This window comes from Schistocerca piceifrons, chromosome X, assembly GCF_021461385.2.
Source record: "Schistocerca piceifrons isolate TAMUIC-IGC-003096 chromosome X, iqSchPice1.1, whole genome shotgun sequence".
Lineage (NCBI taxonomy): Eukaryota > Metazoa > Arthropoda > Insecta > Orthoptera > Acrididae > Schistocerca > Schistocerca piceifrons.
This window is the reverse complement of record NC_060149.1, coordinates 840,307,176-840,323,048: the sequence shown is the minus strand read 5'-3', so window position 1 is coordinate 840,323,048 and position 15,873 is coordinate 840,307,176. Positions and strand designations below refer to the sequence as shown.

Sequence of the window (15,873 nt, the reverse complement as noted above, 5' to 3'; positions counted from 1 at the left end):
TTTCTGCTGGGTACCGGGACACATGGTTGTTGTGGGTAATTATATGGATGTTCTAGCAGCCAAGAAATGTCATGGCCCTCAGTTATTTCTGTGCGCCATACCCCTGCATGCTATAGGCTCGCTGTTGAGGTACAGTTTCTTGTGTCAGTGGGTGAACGAGTGGCTGGCTGGAAGTGACAGACAATAAGCTCAGTCTTGTAAATCCCGCAATGTGGTCATGGCGTACCTGCTTCCAGCCATGTCAGTTGGATGAGGTCCTCCTTACTCATCTTCACATAGGCCACAGCCCTATGACACATGGCTTCTTTCCCCAGCACTATAACCCTCAAATGTGTGGTGCTTGTGGTGTACCGATCACTGTGTGCCACATTTTACTAGACTGTGTTTTGTTTTTTGACCAGAGGGTAGTGGTAGATGTGCCGGCAGACCTGCCCTCTATTTTAAGTGATTTTAAAACGAATGTGCTTAGAGTTTTCTGGTTTTGTGATCTGCCTAACTTGTTTCCATATATTTTAGGGAGATGGTCTTAATGTGTTAACAGGGTGACCGGCTCACTCACGCTTTTGTAAGTGGTCAGCCAGTCACATTTCCCTGTGCCTTCCTTTTAGCTCCTTTGTGTTTTTACTTCTGTTTTGAATCCCATGTACAGCACCTTTCACCCTTTGTCCATTGTGTTAAGGCGTATGGGATGAATGATTGTGTGTGTGAATGCAAGTGCGGTGGCAGTGAGTGCATACTTGTCATTTTATATACTTCCTCTTTACTTTGTAACAACAATTTTAGTCATTTTCTCCATATTTATTTCTTTTAATATGCATAAAGCCTCTGATGACCTCAGTGTTGAGCAGCTTTAAGCCACACACACACACACACACACACACACACACACACACGATACATGGTACAACACGTTGCAGTAAAGGTTGCACGATGCAATGCTTACCCATGTGACACTTGTGTTCCTGCTGCAGCAGTATGACAACGGGACAGCATGAATCATGTTTCTGCCTCAGTTGCAATAATGAGCTCCTCTGAAGAGGACTTTATTGTGACTTATCATTATTTAAAACTCATATAACTGAAAACAAAAATGTGCAATGCTGTAAATATCAAACCTAGTTCAGCTGTGGTTTCTTGTGACATCTCAGTGTGAACACAGATTTCATGATTTCTGCTAAATGAGTCCAGAAACTTTCTACTTTTAGGAGAAACAGGTGGCAGCTCCACACAGCAGGCAGTAATAGCTTTGCATATGGTGCATTGTTGCCAGCCTCATCGCGGACAACCTACGTTATATATCACTTATTTACTTCAGACAAGAAAGAGTTACGGCTCTCCTTCCATTACTAAAAATTTTTTGATATTTTAGGTACGTGTCGTATATGGTACTGTATGACATAAAATGCACTAAATGAAAAAATGGCTAGCAACTACATTTTTCATTGCAAACTTTTCAAAATAAGTATGGTGGTTTACTTGATGTCCAGTATCACAATAAATATGGAAAATAGCGAAAAGAAAACCAGTTCATTATCGTGCTGTGATGTAAGACAATAAGGTGCAGATCCGTGCTCCATCTCCGAAAATAGTTTCCTTAGAATCAAATGAGAAAGAAAACCTCACTAAACAGGTAGATTAGAATGAGAATAATTGTTTGTACCAATTTAAAATAAGGGAGGAAATTTCATCTTATCCAGTTGATACTATTCTGCATTTCATGCTTGATTTTGTCTATTTCAGTTGTATCTGTTTGATGTATATACACAGATTGTTGTGCCTGATAAGCTCGTCATTACCAAGATCATAGCCCACACATAAGATACTTGAATTGATATAACTGTTATTAAAAGTGGCACTGACACACTCTTAAGTTCCTCAGTTCACTGTTGCTAATGCTAGGCTTTGATTTTCTGCCGGCTCTCTCGTTTACACAATTCCATACTGATTCACTATGTTATTTGAGTTCACTACCTTTGTTGCACGATTTCTTTAGTATATATATTCAAGTCTTGTTTAGATGCTGTTTGACAAACTTGGTAGATAATTCTAGATAATGTCTCATACTAGCAGGCTTATGTATACTTTTGGGGCACTCTGTATTATCAATCATGGCTTCTTTGACTGTAGTGCATATTTCCCAGCTATCCCTCAAACCACTGGACCTCTGTTTAACACTTTTTGATTATCAGCTCACTTCATTTTATCCCTCGATTGATCCACTCCTGTACCACACTGTACATCATTATCTCATGCGATATGCATGAACCAATGTCACATAGAGTGCAACTCTTTTAAATGTGCAACAGTAGCTGGCATGAACCAAAATGTTTTCATCCTATGGAATCATCCTACAACCCACAGTGTAATTTTGTTATGTATTTTATTCATTTGTATCTCATATTGTTTACCATAGAGCTTTAACATCTGTCTCATGAGTTTATTTTTCTATTTACGATGTTTATTTCACATTGTTTTTCCTTATGCACAGCCCCAGATTTATCTCTGGTATTCTGTTGCATTGTTTGCACCTCATTATCACTCCCTAAAATTTGCATTCTTTTTTGTTTCTTTCCTTGTAGCTACATTTCATTCCTAATGGATCCCTGGGCACCATCTCTCTGCACCATTAAAAAGAAAAAAAAACCTCTGTTGTTAACTTTAGTCCCACATCCTTTTCTGTGAATGTTACCTAAACCATGAAATGCCCCTCATTACTCTAACAATTAAAAATTGTCTGAACACTACCTCTCCTTTCACAAACACCTCATCCGCAGCTTGTGGTCTAGTGGCTAGCGTTGCTGCCTCTGGATCACTAAGTCCTGGGTTCAATTTCCAGCTGGGCTTGGGACTTTCTCTGCCCGGGGATTGGGTGTTTGTGTTGTCCTCATCATTTCATTGTCATCATTCATGACAGTGGCCAGATTGGGCTGTGTGAAAAAAATTGGGCTGTGTGAAGAAAATTGGACTGTGCGAAGAAAATTGGACTGTGCGCGGGGGCTGATTACCGCATCGTTGAGTGCCCCACAAACCAATCATCATCATCATCATCATCGGGCATAACTGATTTCCTTCCCACTATCTTCCATACTTTGACCATATCCTTTGCCAAGGCTTCAACTGTTTTACTGTAATGCCCAGAAATGAGGAACTTCTGACTCACAATTTGTCCCACCTTGCCCAAAATGGTGTATTAGTGACTACAAAATATCCTGATCCATTTTTATGCCACGTCTATCCCCATCCCATGCCCAATGGGTCATATCCCTGTGGAAGACCCATTCGTAACCATTTTTGCACCTACACAGCACATCCTATTTCAGTCCTTTCACAGACATATCCTACCCCCTCAGATGAAGGACCACCTGTGAAAGTAGTCAAGTCATGTACCTACTCTATTACAACTAGATTTGTTTTTGCTGAAGGTCTGTTAATGATAAGTCCTAACATTAATTAATTTTGTGTGTGTGTGTGTGTGTGTGTGTGTGTGTGTGTGTGTGTGTGTGTGTGTGTGTGTGTACGGGGGACCTGTTTATGGGTTGTTGCTATCTGATAGTTCATTGAGCACAGAGAACAGAATTCCATTGTAGAGAGCTGTATATTCATTTATTATTTGGTTTCCTTCGACTATGGCTTTTTGTATTTACTAGTTTTTTTTTTTTTTTCTTGTTGGGCTGTGTTTCATGTCCATAAGGTGTTCAGTAAATGTAAAATGACAGCTGTTATTTTTTAAAGCTGTTCTGTGTTAAAGTTTCTGTTTGTCTGTAGTATGTGAACTGATTTGCAGTCCTGATATGTCAGATGGCAAATACCACATGTGTTGTGTTTCCCTGTGTTGGTACTGGTTGCCCTTAGCTTTCTCTGTATTGAGTTACCTATCCTGTAGGCTATTTTTAGCTATTCTGTGGGCTGCTTTGTTGTTGTGTGTGTGTGTGTGTGTGTGTGTGTGTGTGTGTGTGTACCATTTGCTTGTTGTCATGGGTGTTCCATGTTCATGTGCGTTTGGGCGTGTTCTATGTTCTGAATGTTTCTGTTCTGTATGTTTTGTGTGTGTAAGTTGGTGAAGAGCTGTTTGTTTTTGTGTGGTAGGCGTCCTCTTTATTTTTGATTTAGTTTTGTGATTCAGTTTCTGTATAATTTTTGTGTCATATCCATTCTCTTCAGCTATTTGTTTGATTGTCTGTAATTCATTTTTATAGTCATTTTTACTGAGTGTAGTTCTGTTCTGTCTGTGCAGCATATATTGGAAATGCTAGATTGTGTGCAATTGGATGATTGGAATATTTTTGTGTGGCTGGTGACTTTCCAGAATATGGAGAATTGGTGTTGGTTGTTATATCTGTGTATTGTGAGGTCAAGGAAATATAACATTTGTCATTTTCTGCTTCTATAGTGAATTTTCTTTTTGGTTAAACTATGTTTATGTCATTTTGAAATTGTTGGATGCAACTGGATGTTTCATCTAGAAGGCATATGATGTCATCTACATAGTGATGCCAATATACTACCTTGTATTGTTTGGGTCTTAGGGTCATTCCATTTCAAATCACCCAGGGCATGTCATTCATCATCTCAGATTATCGTGCAGCTTTGTTCATTTGCTTATTCTTATAACATACAAACTCCTGGAAATTCATTTTGGTCTCACACTTAAACTTTTTTGTATTGATTTCTCAATGTAGTGATGTTCTGATAATTTGGCTCTGCAAGAATGTACATGCAGAGTGGTACTTATCTACAGAAATACTTAGAGAATTCAAGTGCCAATGAAGCTTTTGATTTGGATTTTTTTTTTTCCAGAAGTTAGGAGAGGCACATCGTTAACAAGAATGCAGTTATTTCAGCAGTAAAATTACAAAGAAAATCACAAAAAATATTAATGTAAGTCACTTTCAAATTTGTAGAAAAATTACAAGGATGTTGTGGAACACTTATATTGCGAGTCTCCAACCTGCTGTGTATCTAGGTTTGGTATTAAATAATTCCCAAGGTTGTAGGCTTTCTAATAAAATAAAAATGTTAATGGATTTTCTGTGAATGGGCACATAAATAAATCTGAAATCAAAAAACTTTTTATTGTGTTGAATAATTGGTCATTCCCAATAAGTTCTTCTGCACCTGATGCCCACTGCCTCAGATTTTCAAGAATGTTTTTTTTACTTGTTACTTTTGCCATGGTAATAACCAGTGTAAAATTTCTTCCATATATCTCATGTAGTAAATATGGTAAAGTTTTCAAGAAGCTTACGCTATATCTGAAGCTTCCCATTGGATTGCATTACTTTAGAAGAAAAATCAGAACTTAGCTAATTTTCAGTAAATCATAATCATATTATTCCAGATACCAGAAAAAGAATCTGTCTGTATTGGAAATCAGCTTAAATTGTTATGGCCCAAACAATAATTTCTTAAATATTCAAAATACTTTTGGACAGAGCTGTTATCAGGCCAGTTTTTTTATATATGTGATGTGGTTAAAAACAAAAAAAGAGCATGGTTTTGGAGAGACATTGAATTTTCATTAATGCATTAAAGTATTTGAAACATTGTTCAGAAGGTCTTTTCGTATTATGTAGACTTCTAAGCGTCAGGACACGTCACATGTTTTGTTAAAATAATAAAAGTACAGAGTCAAAGTTATAATATTAATAGAAATATTTTCATTACTAATATTAACTTTATTTATGGGTACAAGTGAGCATATTTAAATGACAACTAACCTATGCAGACTAATGTTTATGTTTAAAATGTACATGTTAAGCAGGGAAGATCCTTGAAGTTCTAAAGTGAATGTTTTAATAGCTTCTCTGTTTTGAATCCACTGTGAGAAATTAGATTCTATTAAGTTCATATCATTTTCATTCCTTACGTACTTCTTCCTAATGTACTTGATTCGGGTACACCAACTATACATAATATGTTTTCCAAAGGCTCAAAACAAAAGTCTGCCTTCTGAGGCCAAAAGAATGACACTGATGGTTCAGGTTGGTGGAGAAAAAGTAGTTCAGCATCTCCTTCTCCATCAGACACATTCTTGATGAAGGCAAAGTACTACCTGGTATCATATACAGCTGGCACAAAAGAGTGTTGTTGAGGACGGGTACCTGCCCATTGCGGGGCATTTTTATTGAACGAGAACATCAAGTAAAGCTTTCCAGAACAAGTTTCTTTCCTAATTTCTAATGAATCACAGGGAACTGGTTTGTAATTGTGAAAATTCCTTATATCAGGTATTGTCCGTGTTGTCAAAATTCTCTTCTTTTTCTTCTTTGGGAAATTCCTGTAGGAAATCTGCATTGAGTTTCTCTAAGAAATAGAAAAAAATTGTCAATATGAGCCTTGCAGAAATTATAAATACCAGATGTAGTTGTTATTTGGACAGCATCCTCTAGCTGAAGACTAGCTTTTCACAATACGTGTTGTACAGTTCCTCCCAATCCATCACACACAGATTTACCATGGCTAGTAGCAAAAAAGGAATGTTCAGCATCTAGAGAAACATAATTTGTGTTCACACAAGTTTTTAAAGCTTTTTCTATTTTTGTACTGAGCAGCACATCAATCAGTGAAATAATGCAGTTTTTTGACTCGTGAGTAGTGTTCAGCCAACCATTTAACCATTTGTTTCTGAGCAGCAAATCCTACATTGTGATCCATAGTATCGGTTATAAAACCATGGTTCGCTATCATAAATTTATTTTCCTCATTTGTTGCATAAACAAAAATGGGATGGATTTTCAGCAAAGTCCATTAACAGAATTGCTTTTTCTGGGGTTAGATTTTCTTTCGAATTTTTTCAAGGCCCTTGCCTGACAGACAGACACACACCCATAATTTTGTTACCAGCAAATCAGTGTATTCATCAACAGTTGCAGATTGCTTTACCAATTGAGTCTGATGGTCTGTGTTAATCCGTGTGTGTTAATCATCATCATCTTTGTAAGATAATTTTTCTTTCAGAAATTCTAACAATTTGTCATCACTGGGGCAATCATCACAGTGATTAAGCATGCAGTCATAGTTTTCTGAGTCACATACAAGAAATTTTGTAAGTTCTTTATATGTTTCTTGAATGAATGTTTCCACATCCAGAAGCATTTTACATTTTGGTTGATACCACAGACACACACTAAACGAGTGCCTGCAGCACAAGCGAAAATATACCACTTTGGTTTTGCAAACAAAATTTGTAAAAACCAATGTTAATGTTTGGATTCTCCAATTTAAAACAATGATGTAGTTCCATTAGGTTACAGTGATAAGTATTTTTTGCATATACATGGTCTTCTGAATGCTAACTTTGTCTTTTGCTCAAGGAAACATTAAAGTATATTCATCATTTCGGTAAAAATCAGTGACAAACTTTACGACTTCATCAGTGATCATTTTACTTCTTTTTGGATTAGAAATTGATAAAATACGTATATCTCTTTTCAGTTTCTTTGGCTGTCAAACTACATACTCACTAACATTGAATTCTGACACTATTTTTTGTTTTGACCAAGGAAGAGGAGCTTAAGTCAAAACTTGAATATTTTCAGAGCTCCTTACACTAGCCACTTATTCTTTCATTAACAATATCATGGCATCAAAATCTATGGCTTTCTTAACAATTTCATTATCCACTTTATCCTCTCTGTTGTCAGAAATTTCAACTTCAAACTGCAATCCGATGCCTGGTACACATTTTCTTCTAAAACATGATTCACTTTTTCTAGCTCTGATGAGAAACGAGGCTGCTGACACTGCTGCTAAGGCTGTTGTCCTTGTACCTCGGCCCACTAATTCTTGTACCCCTTCCGATGAACTCTGTGTTGCTGTCTGTCAGCAGGTGGTGTCCCCTTTATGGGAACAAGCTCTGGGGCATTAAGCCTCTCCCATCAGTTTGGATGACCTCCCCTCAGCCGTCTTGCCATGAGGAGATCGTTTTAACTAGGTTGAGTATTGGGAACTGTCTTTTTAGCCATTGCCATTTGTTAAGTGGTACTCCCCCACGATTATGCTCATTCCCTCAGCCTCTGACGGTTTGCCATCTATTGATGGAATTCCCTTTTCTTAACCATTTACATTCTTATTTATGTTTGCCGTCTGACTGCCGGTCGTTTTAGTGAATGACGTGCGGGCTGTCGACCACGTTTTACTTTTTAACCATCATAGCAATATGGCAAAGCACATTTAGTCTTTAGTTCTGGACCTCTGTTTCTCTATGTCATATTGTGTGGTCCTTTCTCCAAGTCCTTGTTTTTAACTGCCTTTCCTTCTGTCAATTGGGCTTAATGAGTAGTCTTTCTTAACTTCTTTTTTTCTCTTCATGTTCTATGGTTCTGACTTGGGCACATATGACCCTAGTTGTTTTTGCATCCTAAAACAATACAAAACAACTTTTTGTAGCTTTCATTTGCTATATGAGGCAATGCTGTGATTTGGAAAGGAATGAAGTTTTAAGGGAGAGCCCCCCAGGCAATCTGAAGGTTTATTTGCATTTTTGATACTTTGACTTTTTAACACTGACTCATGAAATGTCACCTCCGGGTCTGGCATCGCTTTCATTTCCATCACTGATTTCTGTTTCTTGTTCACTAATCTTATGACATGTTGTACAAAATTTTTTGCCTGGTTTGACGTCGATTCTCCTAGCACTTAATGATTTAGACAAAGACAGACTTACTGGCCTCAAGGATTTTTTAACTGTCTGCCTGTGTGTTCTGTGATAGCTTTCAAAAACAGTAAAGTAGTTGTAACCATGATCTCCACATACAGTTCTTTCTTGAACGTGTGGAAAGTTTATATTGGACCATAACACTACTTTTTCTTCACTCAGCTCTGAAAATTTTAGAGTTTTTGCTGAGATGTAGGTCATCAAATGATATGGTGTCATAAGTAATTTTCCAACACTGCATAAATTCATATTTCCCATTGTAAGTAACTGAGCATTAGTTCAGTTTAAAACACACTACATTACAAACAGAATGATAAATGGCTCCACCACAAAGAAATGTGACACATCTCACACAAAGACAAATAACAACTGGGGCCAAATGGACTGATTGTTGCATGTCTGTGATGTTCAGCAATACATGACAGTGATCGTTACAATGTTTTCATTTAAGTACAAGTTTTAAGCAAACTACTGCAAACACACAATACACTTTATCACTGTGAGATTGTGGTTAGCTGACAAATAAATGTAATACATTATATTCTTTCAAAAATCACTTAATTAATCAAATGATGTAAATTTTTCACACTTAAAATTAATCTGTCTGCCTAGAAGAATTGATGTTTAAATATGTTAATTTGAGACCCCTGCGTCCAAGACACTGGGTGTCACACCTGGCTGAACGTATTCTTGGAATGACCTTTTTTCATCACAGAAAAAGTTTTTTGATTTCTGGTTTATTTGTGTGTTCATTCACAAAAAACCCATTAATATATTTATGTTATTAGAAAGATTACAACCTTAGGAATTTTTAAGGCCAAACCTAAGTTCCCAGCAGGTTGATAAAATGTGATATAATTGTTTTTCAGCATCCTTCTAATGTTTCCAGAAATTGGAAAGTGACATACATTAATATTTTTTAAAATATTCTTTGTAACTTTACTGCTTAAGTAAATGCATTATTGTTTACTATATGTCTCTTTTTAACTTCTGAAAAAAAAATCCAAATCAAAAGCTTCATATACACCTGAGTTATGAGTATTTCTGTAGATAAATACCACTTTGCATAGACATTCTCTTAGAGCCAAATTATCTGATTGGGACTATATTGAAAATTCAATATAAAAAAGTTTTAGTCTGAGACCAAAAAAAAATTTCCGGGAGTTCTTATGTTATAGGTATAAGAAAATATACTAAGTTTCATGAAAAACTGTGATGGAGGGTTACAAATCCTACAATTATTGGGTCATTGGACATGGAGTGACCCCTTACTATTGTTTCAAATATTTTGTTTTCAGCATAATTGTGAGAGATATTGGGTATGAGTCCACTGCTGACCCATTAGGAAGCCCATCTTGTTGTGAATGGAACTGGTTCTCAAATGATAGACAGTTTTGCTCTGTGATTAGTTTTAGAATGCCAGCTATTTATTTTATGTGGGGTTTGGGGATGTCTTTCTGTTCTAATTGTTGTTTGATGATGTTAATGGTTTCAGTGGTGGGGATATTCGTGTACCTGGATGTGATGTCGAATGATGTGAGTATGGCTGTTGTGGGTATGTTGATGTCTTTGATTTTTTGTATCAGCTCTTCGGTGTTGTGTATGCTTCTGTTGTTTGTGTATACATAATTTTTTTTTTTTAAGTATGTGTGTAATTCACCGGCTAAGTGATATGTGAGTGCACTTCTGAAATTTAGAACTGCGTGTACTCAAATATCATGCTTATGGAGCTTTAGTATGCTGTTCAGTGTGGGTGCCTTGGAGTTCTTTTGTTGTAGCCATTTCACTTTCTGTTTTGTGAATATGTATGAGATGTTTGTTGACGTGTCTCTCTATTTGTGTTGATTCACTGGTTAGCTTTATTATGTTGTTGTCTTCTAGAAATTTTATAAAGTTTTATTTTTGTATTCCTCCTGTTTTGTTATTATCATGGTGTTGTCCTTGTCTGATCTTGTGAAGAGAGTCCCGTTGTTTGTAAGTTAGTTCATTATTTTTCTGGAAGTTTTTTCTTCCTCACTTTTTGTTCCAGTCCGTAAGTTATTTTTGTTTTCCTTTATTAAGCATCTAATTTCTTCTGCAACTAACTCTCGTCAGACCTGCATTAAATTTTGAGTTATTGTTTCTTCCTTGTTGTTTTATTATTTATTCACTTTCTGTGACAAGATTCTCCACTATCTTGGGTGTAATATTTGTGTTGATGTTGAATTTGGGTCCTTTTTGTAGTAAGTTTATTTCTTGGTTAGTTGTATAGCAGTAAAGTTGACCAGGCACCTGTAGAACGTCTCATTTGTTTGCCTTCTGTTTTTGTGTATAATGATATTTTTTGTTTCAAAATGTGTTTAGTTTTTGTTGTTGTTTCCCCCCCCCCCCCCCTCCCCCGTTTTATTTTTATTGGTGTTTCTGTGTTTTATGTGTCTGTTCATGATGTCATTACATATTTCACAGAAGTTTCATGTGATGTTCTAATTCCAGATTAATTTTGAATAGCCCAGCATTGAGTTCCTGCTTCTTTATATGTAAGCATCTAATTTCTTGTTTCAGCCAGCCAGTTTTGGCTCTGTGCCGCGCCTGTTGAGCTGCAGGTGATAGTGTTTAAAATGACATATATATATAATTATGTATTAAATTATGTGAAAAGCAGATTTTGTTTTTATGTTTAGCATAGTTTGATGTCATTTTCTGGGGTGTTATGGAGCATGTTGTGGAGCTTGCTCAGAGATGCCCGGCAGGGTGTTGAAATAATCATCTTGAGGTTGAAGCTCGTCTGTCCACATTTGGTTATAGATAGATTTGTTTTTGGACAGGGTCTGCCTTGAGAAAAACACAATGTTATCTTCTCTATACGCGCGCGTGCGCGCACACACACACACACACACACACACACACACACACACACACACACACACGCGCGCTTCCACATAAATATTACAAAATATTAACTTGCCCAAATTATGTAAGGCACAAGATTGTGTGTGAAACAACTACTTCATAATATTATGGAAGTAATAATTTTAACTGGTAAACAAAAAAGAAAATCGGTGTTCATGCCAAGAATCTCATTGATCTCAACTCATATGCCATTTTCTTTTAAAAGATTACAATTTCCTGTGAAATTAGCTTATAGTATGACAGTCAATAAGGCTCAGGGCCAAACATTTCACTGCTGTGGAGTTAATTTAAAGGAACCCTGTTTCTCACACGGTTAGCTCTATGTTGCGCTTTCACATGCTGGACACGTAGGAAATATATACGTGTATGTGCCACACAACCCAACGTCAAATATAGTGTATAAGAATGTAATTTAAAGTAAAGACTTCATATGTAAGATACTTTCCCAAATAAAAAAAGTTGTTAACTGCTATTTTTTGTCCATTATTACATTTATAAAACCACTGACAGAAAGCTGAAACCTCAGCGAAATGGGTTATTTTCAGCTGCTAAGGTATATACACAAAACTTCATCTGTTTTTCAGATTTGTAAATACTGTCTTAAAAACTCTACTGTATATGTGTACAAGTAGTAAAGAGCATTTTTCTGTATAATAGAAAGAAAATAAAACCCAACTGATGATGAAACTTCAGCGAAACATGTCTGGGAATTAGAAGAAAAAAATTAAATTATGTTTGTTCAAGGACCCCCCTCCCCCCCCCCCCCCCCCCCACACACACACACACACACAAACAAAAACATTTATTTGCAAGCACACACGGACAGGAAAGCTTCATCCTCAAGATGATTTTATTATAACTTTTGTGCACTCTTTTGTGTGGGCTTGACCTGTTACCACCAACCGACAGTCCACCCGAGTGAATGCACACTACCAAACAGTGATAGAGAGCAAAGATGGCCACCTGATGTATGCATGTGCTGCTGTTCCCAACCAGATCAACTTCACTGTCAGCCAACCAGATCAGCTTCACTGTCTGCCTTACAACGCATGCCGTCTGTATCCTCCCCCCATCCTTCCCCCAGTACCAGATTCTGATAATTACGTAGATGTAAATGACCATTACAATGCAGCCTTCGATCCCCACCCTCTACTAGCTCCTATCTTATGCCAATCTCAACACCTCTCCCCATGCCTTCCACTTCACCTCATTAATTTATACTCACACTTGCCTCTCCTCAGTCTCCCTCTATCTCTGTTCTGTTCCTCCACCCCACCCTCCTCCACCCCTCCCCCTCCTTCTTGCCAGCCCTCCATTTCCTATGACATACACAGCTCACCCTGACTGCTGCATATACAAGTTCGCTGGTGTTACATTCCTAACCAGTATGCCTTCAGCCTCCCCCTCACAGCCATCAGCCATACTTCCCTCCACCATTATCTCCCTCCCTCCCTCCCTCCCTCCCTCCCTCCTTCCTTCCTTGCCTTTTCTCTTCTCTCATGTATCCTACCACTCACATAGGTGGCGAGTGATTTCCTCACATTGTTAATGTTTCAGGAAACGCTTTATGTACTGCATTTTCCCAAGTCTTAAACATTTTCTCCTTCATTTGTTTTGTTTCAGAAGACTGGACAGAGCATAGTTATTAAATTATTAGACAAACCATGTTTTGTAAGACATCCCAAATCAACGTTCTCCTTACTTAGTATGTGTTGTACACTATCTGATCAAAAGTATCTGGACACCTATTAGTGGACATTAATATGAGGTGTGTCCGCCCTTCATCTTCATAATGGCTTAAACTCTGATGGGAACACGTACAGTAAGGTGTCTGAATGTGTATGGAGGAATGGTAGCACATTCTTCCTCAAGGAACAAAACCATTGTAGATAGTGATTATTGTTGCTGGGGTCTGTAGTGAAATTCATGTTCTAACTCATCCCAAAGTTGTTTCATTGGGTTCAGATCGGGACTCTGCACAGGCCAGTCCATTTCATGAATGTTATTGTCCACAAACCATTGCCTCACAGATGCTGCTTTACTACGGGTACATTGTCATATTGTTACAATGCTCATGATCTCTGAGGTGTCCACAGTACACAATGCTGTGAAATGTGTTGATATACACTGAGGTGACAGAAGACATGGGACAGCGATATGCACATATACAGATGGCTGTAATATCGTGTACACAAAGTATAAGAGGACAGTGCATTGGCAAATCAGTCATTTGTACTCAGGTGATTCATGTGAAAATGTTTCCGACTAACTGTGGCTGCACAGTTGGCATTACCAGACTTTGAACACAGAGTAGTTGTTGGAGCTACATGTGTGAATCATTCCATTTTAGAAATCGTTAGGGAATTCAATATTCCAAGGTCTATAGTATCAAGAGTGTGCTAAATTTATACACACGGGTCCTCTTCTCATGGCACGTAGTAGTCAGTTCTGCATTACACAGGGGTGACCAGGTACTTTTGATCTGATAATGTTATTGTATCCTGTTGTTGCTTAGGTAGTTACAGTTTAGTTTTAGTTTGTTTCATGTTCCATGGATCATTTGCACAGTAAATCATAACAAGTCATTTTATATTAACATCATAGATTAATTTGTAAATGTAGCAACATGCTGAACATTTATAAGTCTTTTTTTTAATAGGCCTATACAGATGTGAGTGAGCAATTCATACTCACAACCTTTTACACATTCGGTAGTAGACAGTCTTCTACAGAATAGGAGTTGTCAAGTAGAAACTTTTGCAGTTTGTTTTCAAATTTTACTTTGCTGTCTGCCAGACGTTTCATACCACTGAGTAAGTGATCAAAAATTTTAGTTGCAAAATTGTGCACTCCTTTTTGTGCTGAAGGTGGCCTTAATGTGGAGTAAAGAATGTCATTCATTCTTCTCATGTTGTAGTTGTGTACATCATTGTTCCATTTGAGCTGCAGTGGATTATTTACAACAAACTTCATGTGGGAATAAATATATTGTGAAGCAATAGTCAAAATGCCCAACTCTTTAAACAGATACCAAGCGAAGTGATGCAGTGGTTAGCACACTGGACTCGCATTCAGGAGGACAGCGGGTCAAACCATCATCTGGCCATCCTGATTTAGGTTTTCTTGGTTTCCATAAATTGCTTCAGGCAAATGCTGGGATGGTTCCTTTGAAAGGGCACGGCAGATTTCCTTCCCCATCCTTCCCTAATCCAAGCTTGTGCTCCGTCTCTGGTGACCTTATAGTCGACTGGACGTTAAACACTGATCTCCTTTTCCTTAAACAGATACCTACAAGTTGATCGTGGGTTTAGCCATGAAAACTTTATTTTTTAAACACAAAGTAGCCCAAAACATTATTCCATATGCCATTACTGAATGAAAATATGTCCCTCCCCAAGATTTGTAATAATTCTAAGTGCAAAGGCATCTGATGATGTGCTGCTTGAATATTTTGATGCCGTGCCTTGAAGCATGTTGTTTCGTCAGGACATTCCTCATGTGCAACTAGTTTCAAAACCATTCTGTAAAATTTAAGGTTCTGATGCAGCAGAATAATGGATATTTTTCTGAACTGTTTATCAAACCATTCCCTCTCTCCACCCCCCCCCCCCCCCCTCCAAATCAGGATATGTTGGTTTCTGCGCTGTTTACAGTTTTGTAGATATCCATATATATGATACTTAATGTTGCAAAACATAGTCCTTTCAAGTAAATGGTATCAAGTGGCAGATTGTCATTTAAAAATTTGTTCATGTTAGGTTAGGTTAGTGTTGTTTAACGTCCCGTCGACAACGAGATCATTAGAGACGGAGCGCAAGCTCGGGTTAGGGAAGGAAATCGGCCGTGCCCTTTCAAAGGAACCATACCGGCATTTGCCTGAAACGATTTAGGGAAATCACGGAAAACCTAAATCAGGACGGTTGGAGACGGGATTGAACTTATTCATGTTGATGAATATTGCTCCAATGCTATAGCGCTGCCCTCTTTAATAGCTCTGTTTAGTTTTCAAATGTATTTTTCACTTACCAACTTCCTGTTTGTGCTGTTGCTTTGTTAATGGATGAACACTTTCTGCTGAACAAATAAAGTTTCTTGATTCACTGATAAATTTGGCATTAGTGTTTCGAATAATATTTGCCCCGACGTGAATTAAGACATCATTCTAGTTGGTTTTAAATCACATGCATTCCCTTCTATACCCTGCTTTGGTCTGAAAATATTTTAATGTGTGTGTTGAGTTAATTTGTTCCAATCCTAGGACACACATTGTCTTCACAATTAGGAACCACAATGTTTTATGAACTTAATTATCAAATATTGCTTTTTGT

General features: G+C 37.5%; 1 protein-coding gene across 1 annotated transcript in view; it reads left to right on the top strand.

Moving 5' to 3' along the window:
- LOC124721488 (dnaJ homolog subfamily C member 2) overlaps positions 1-15,873 on the top strand; it is a 191,618-nt gene that overhangs the window by 82,386 nt on the left and 93,359 nt on the right. The window lies entirely within an intron of this gene.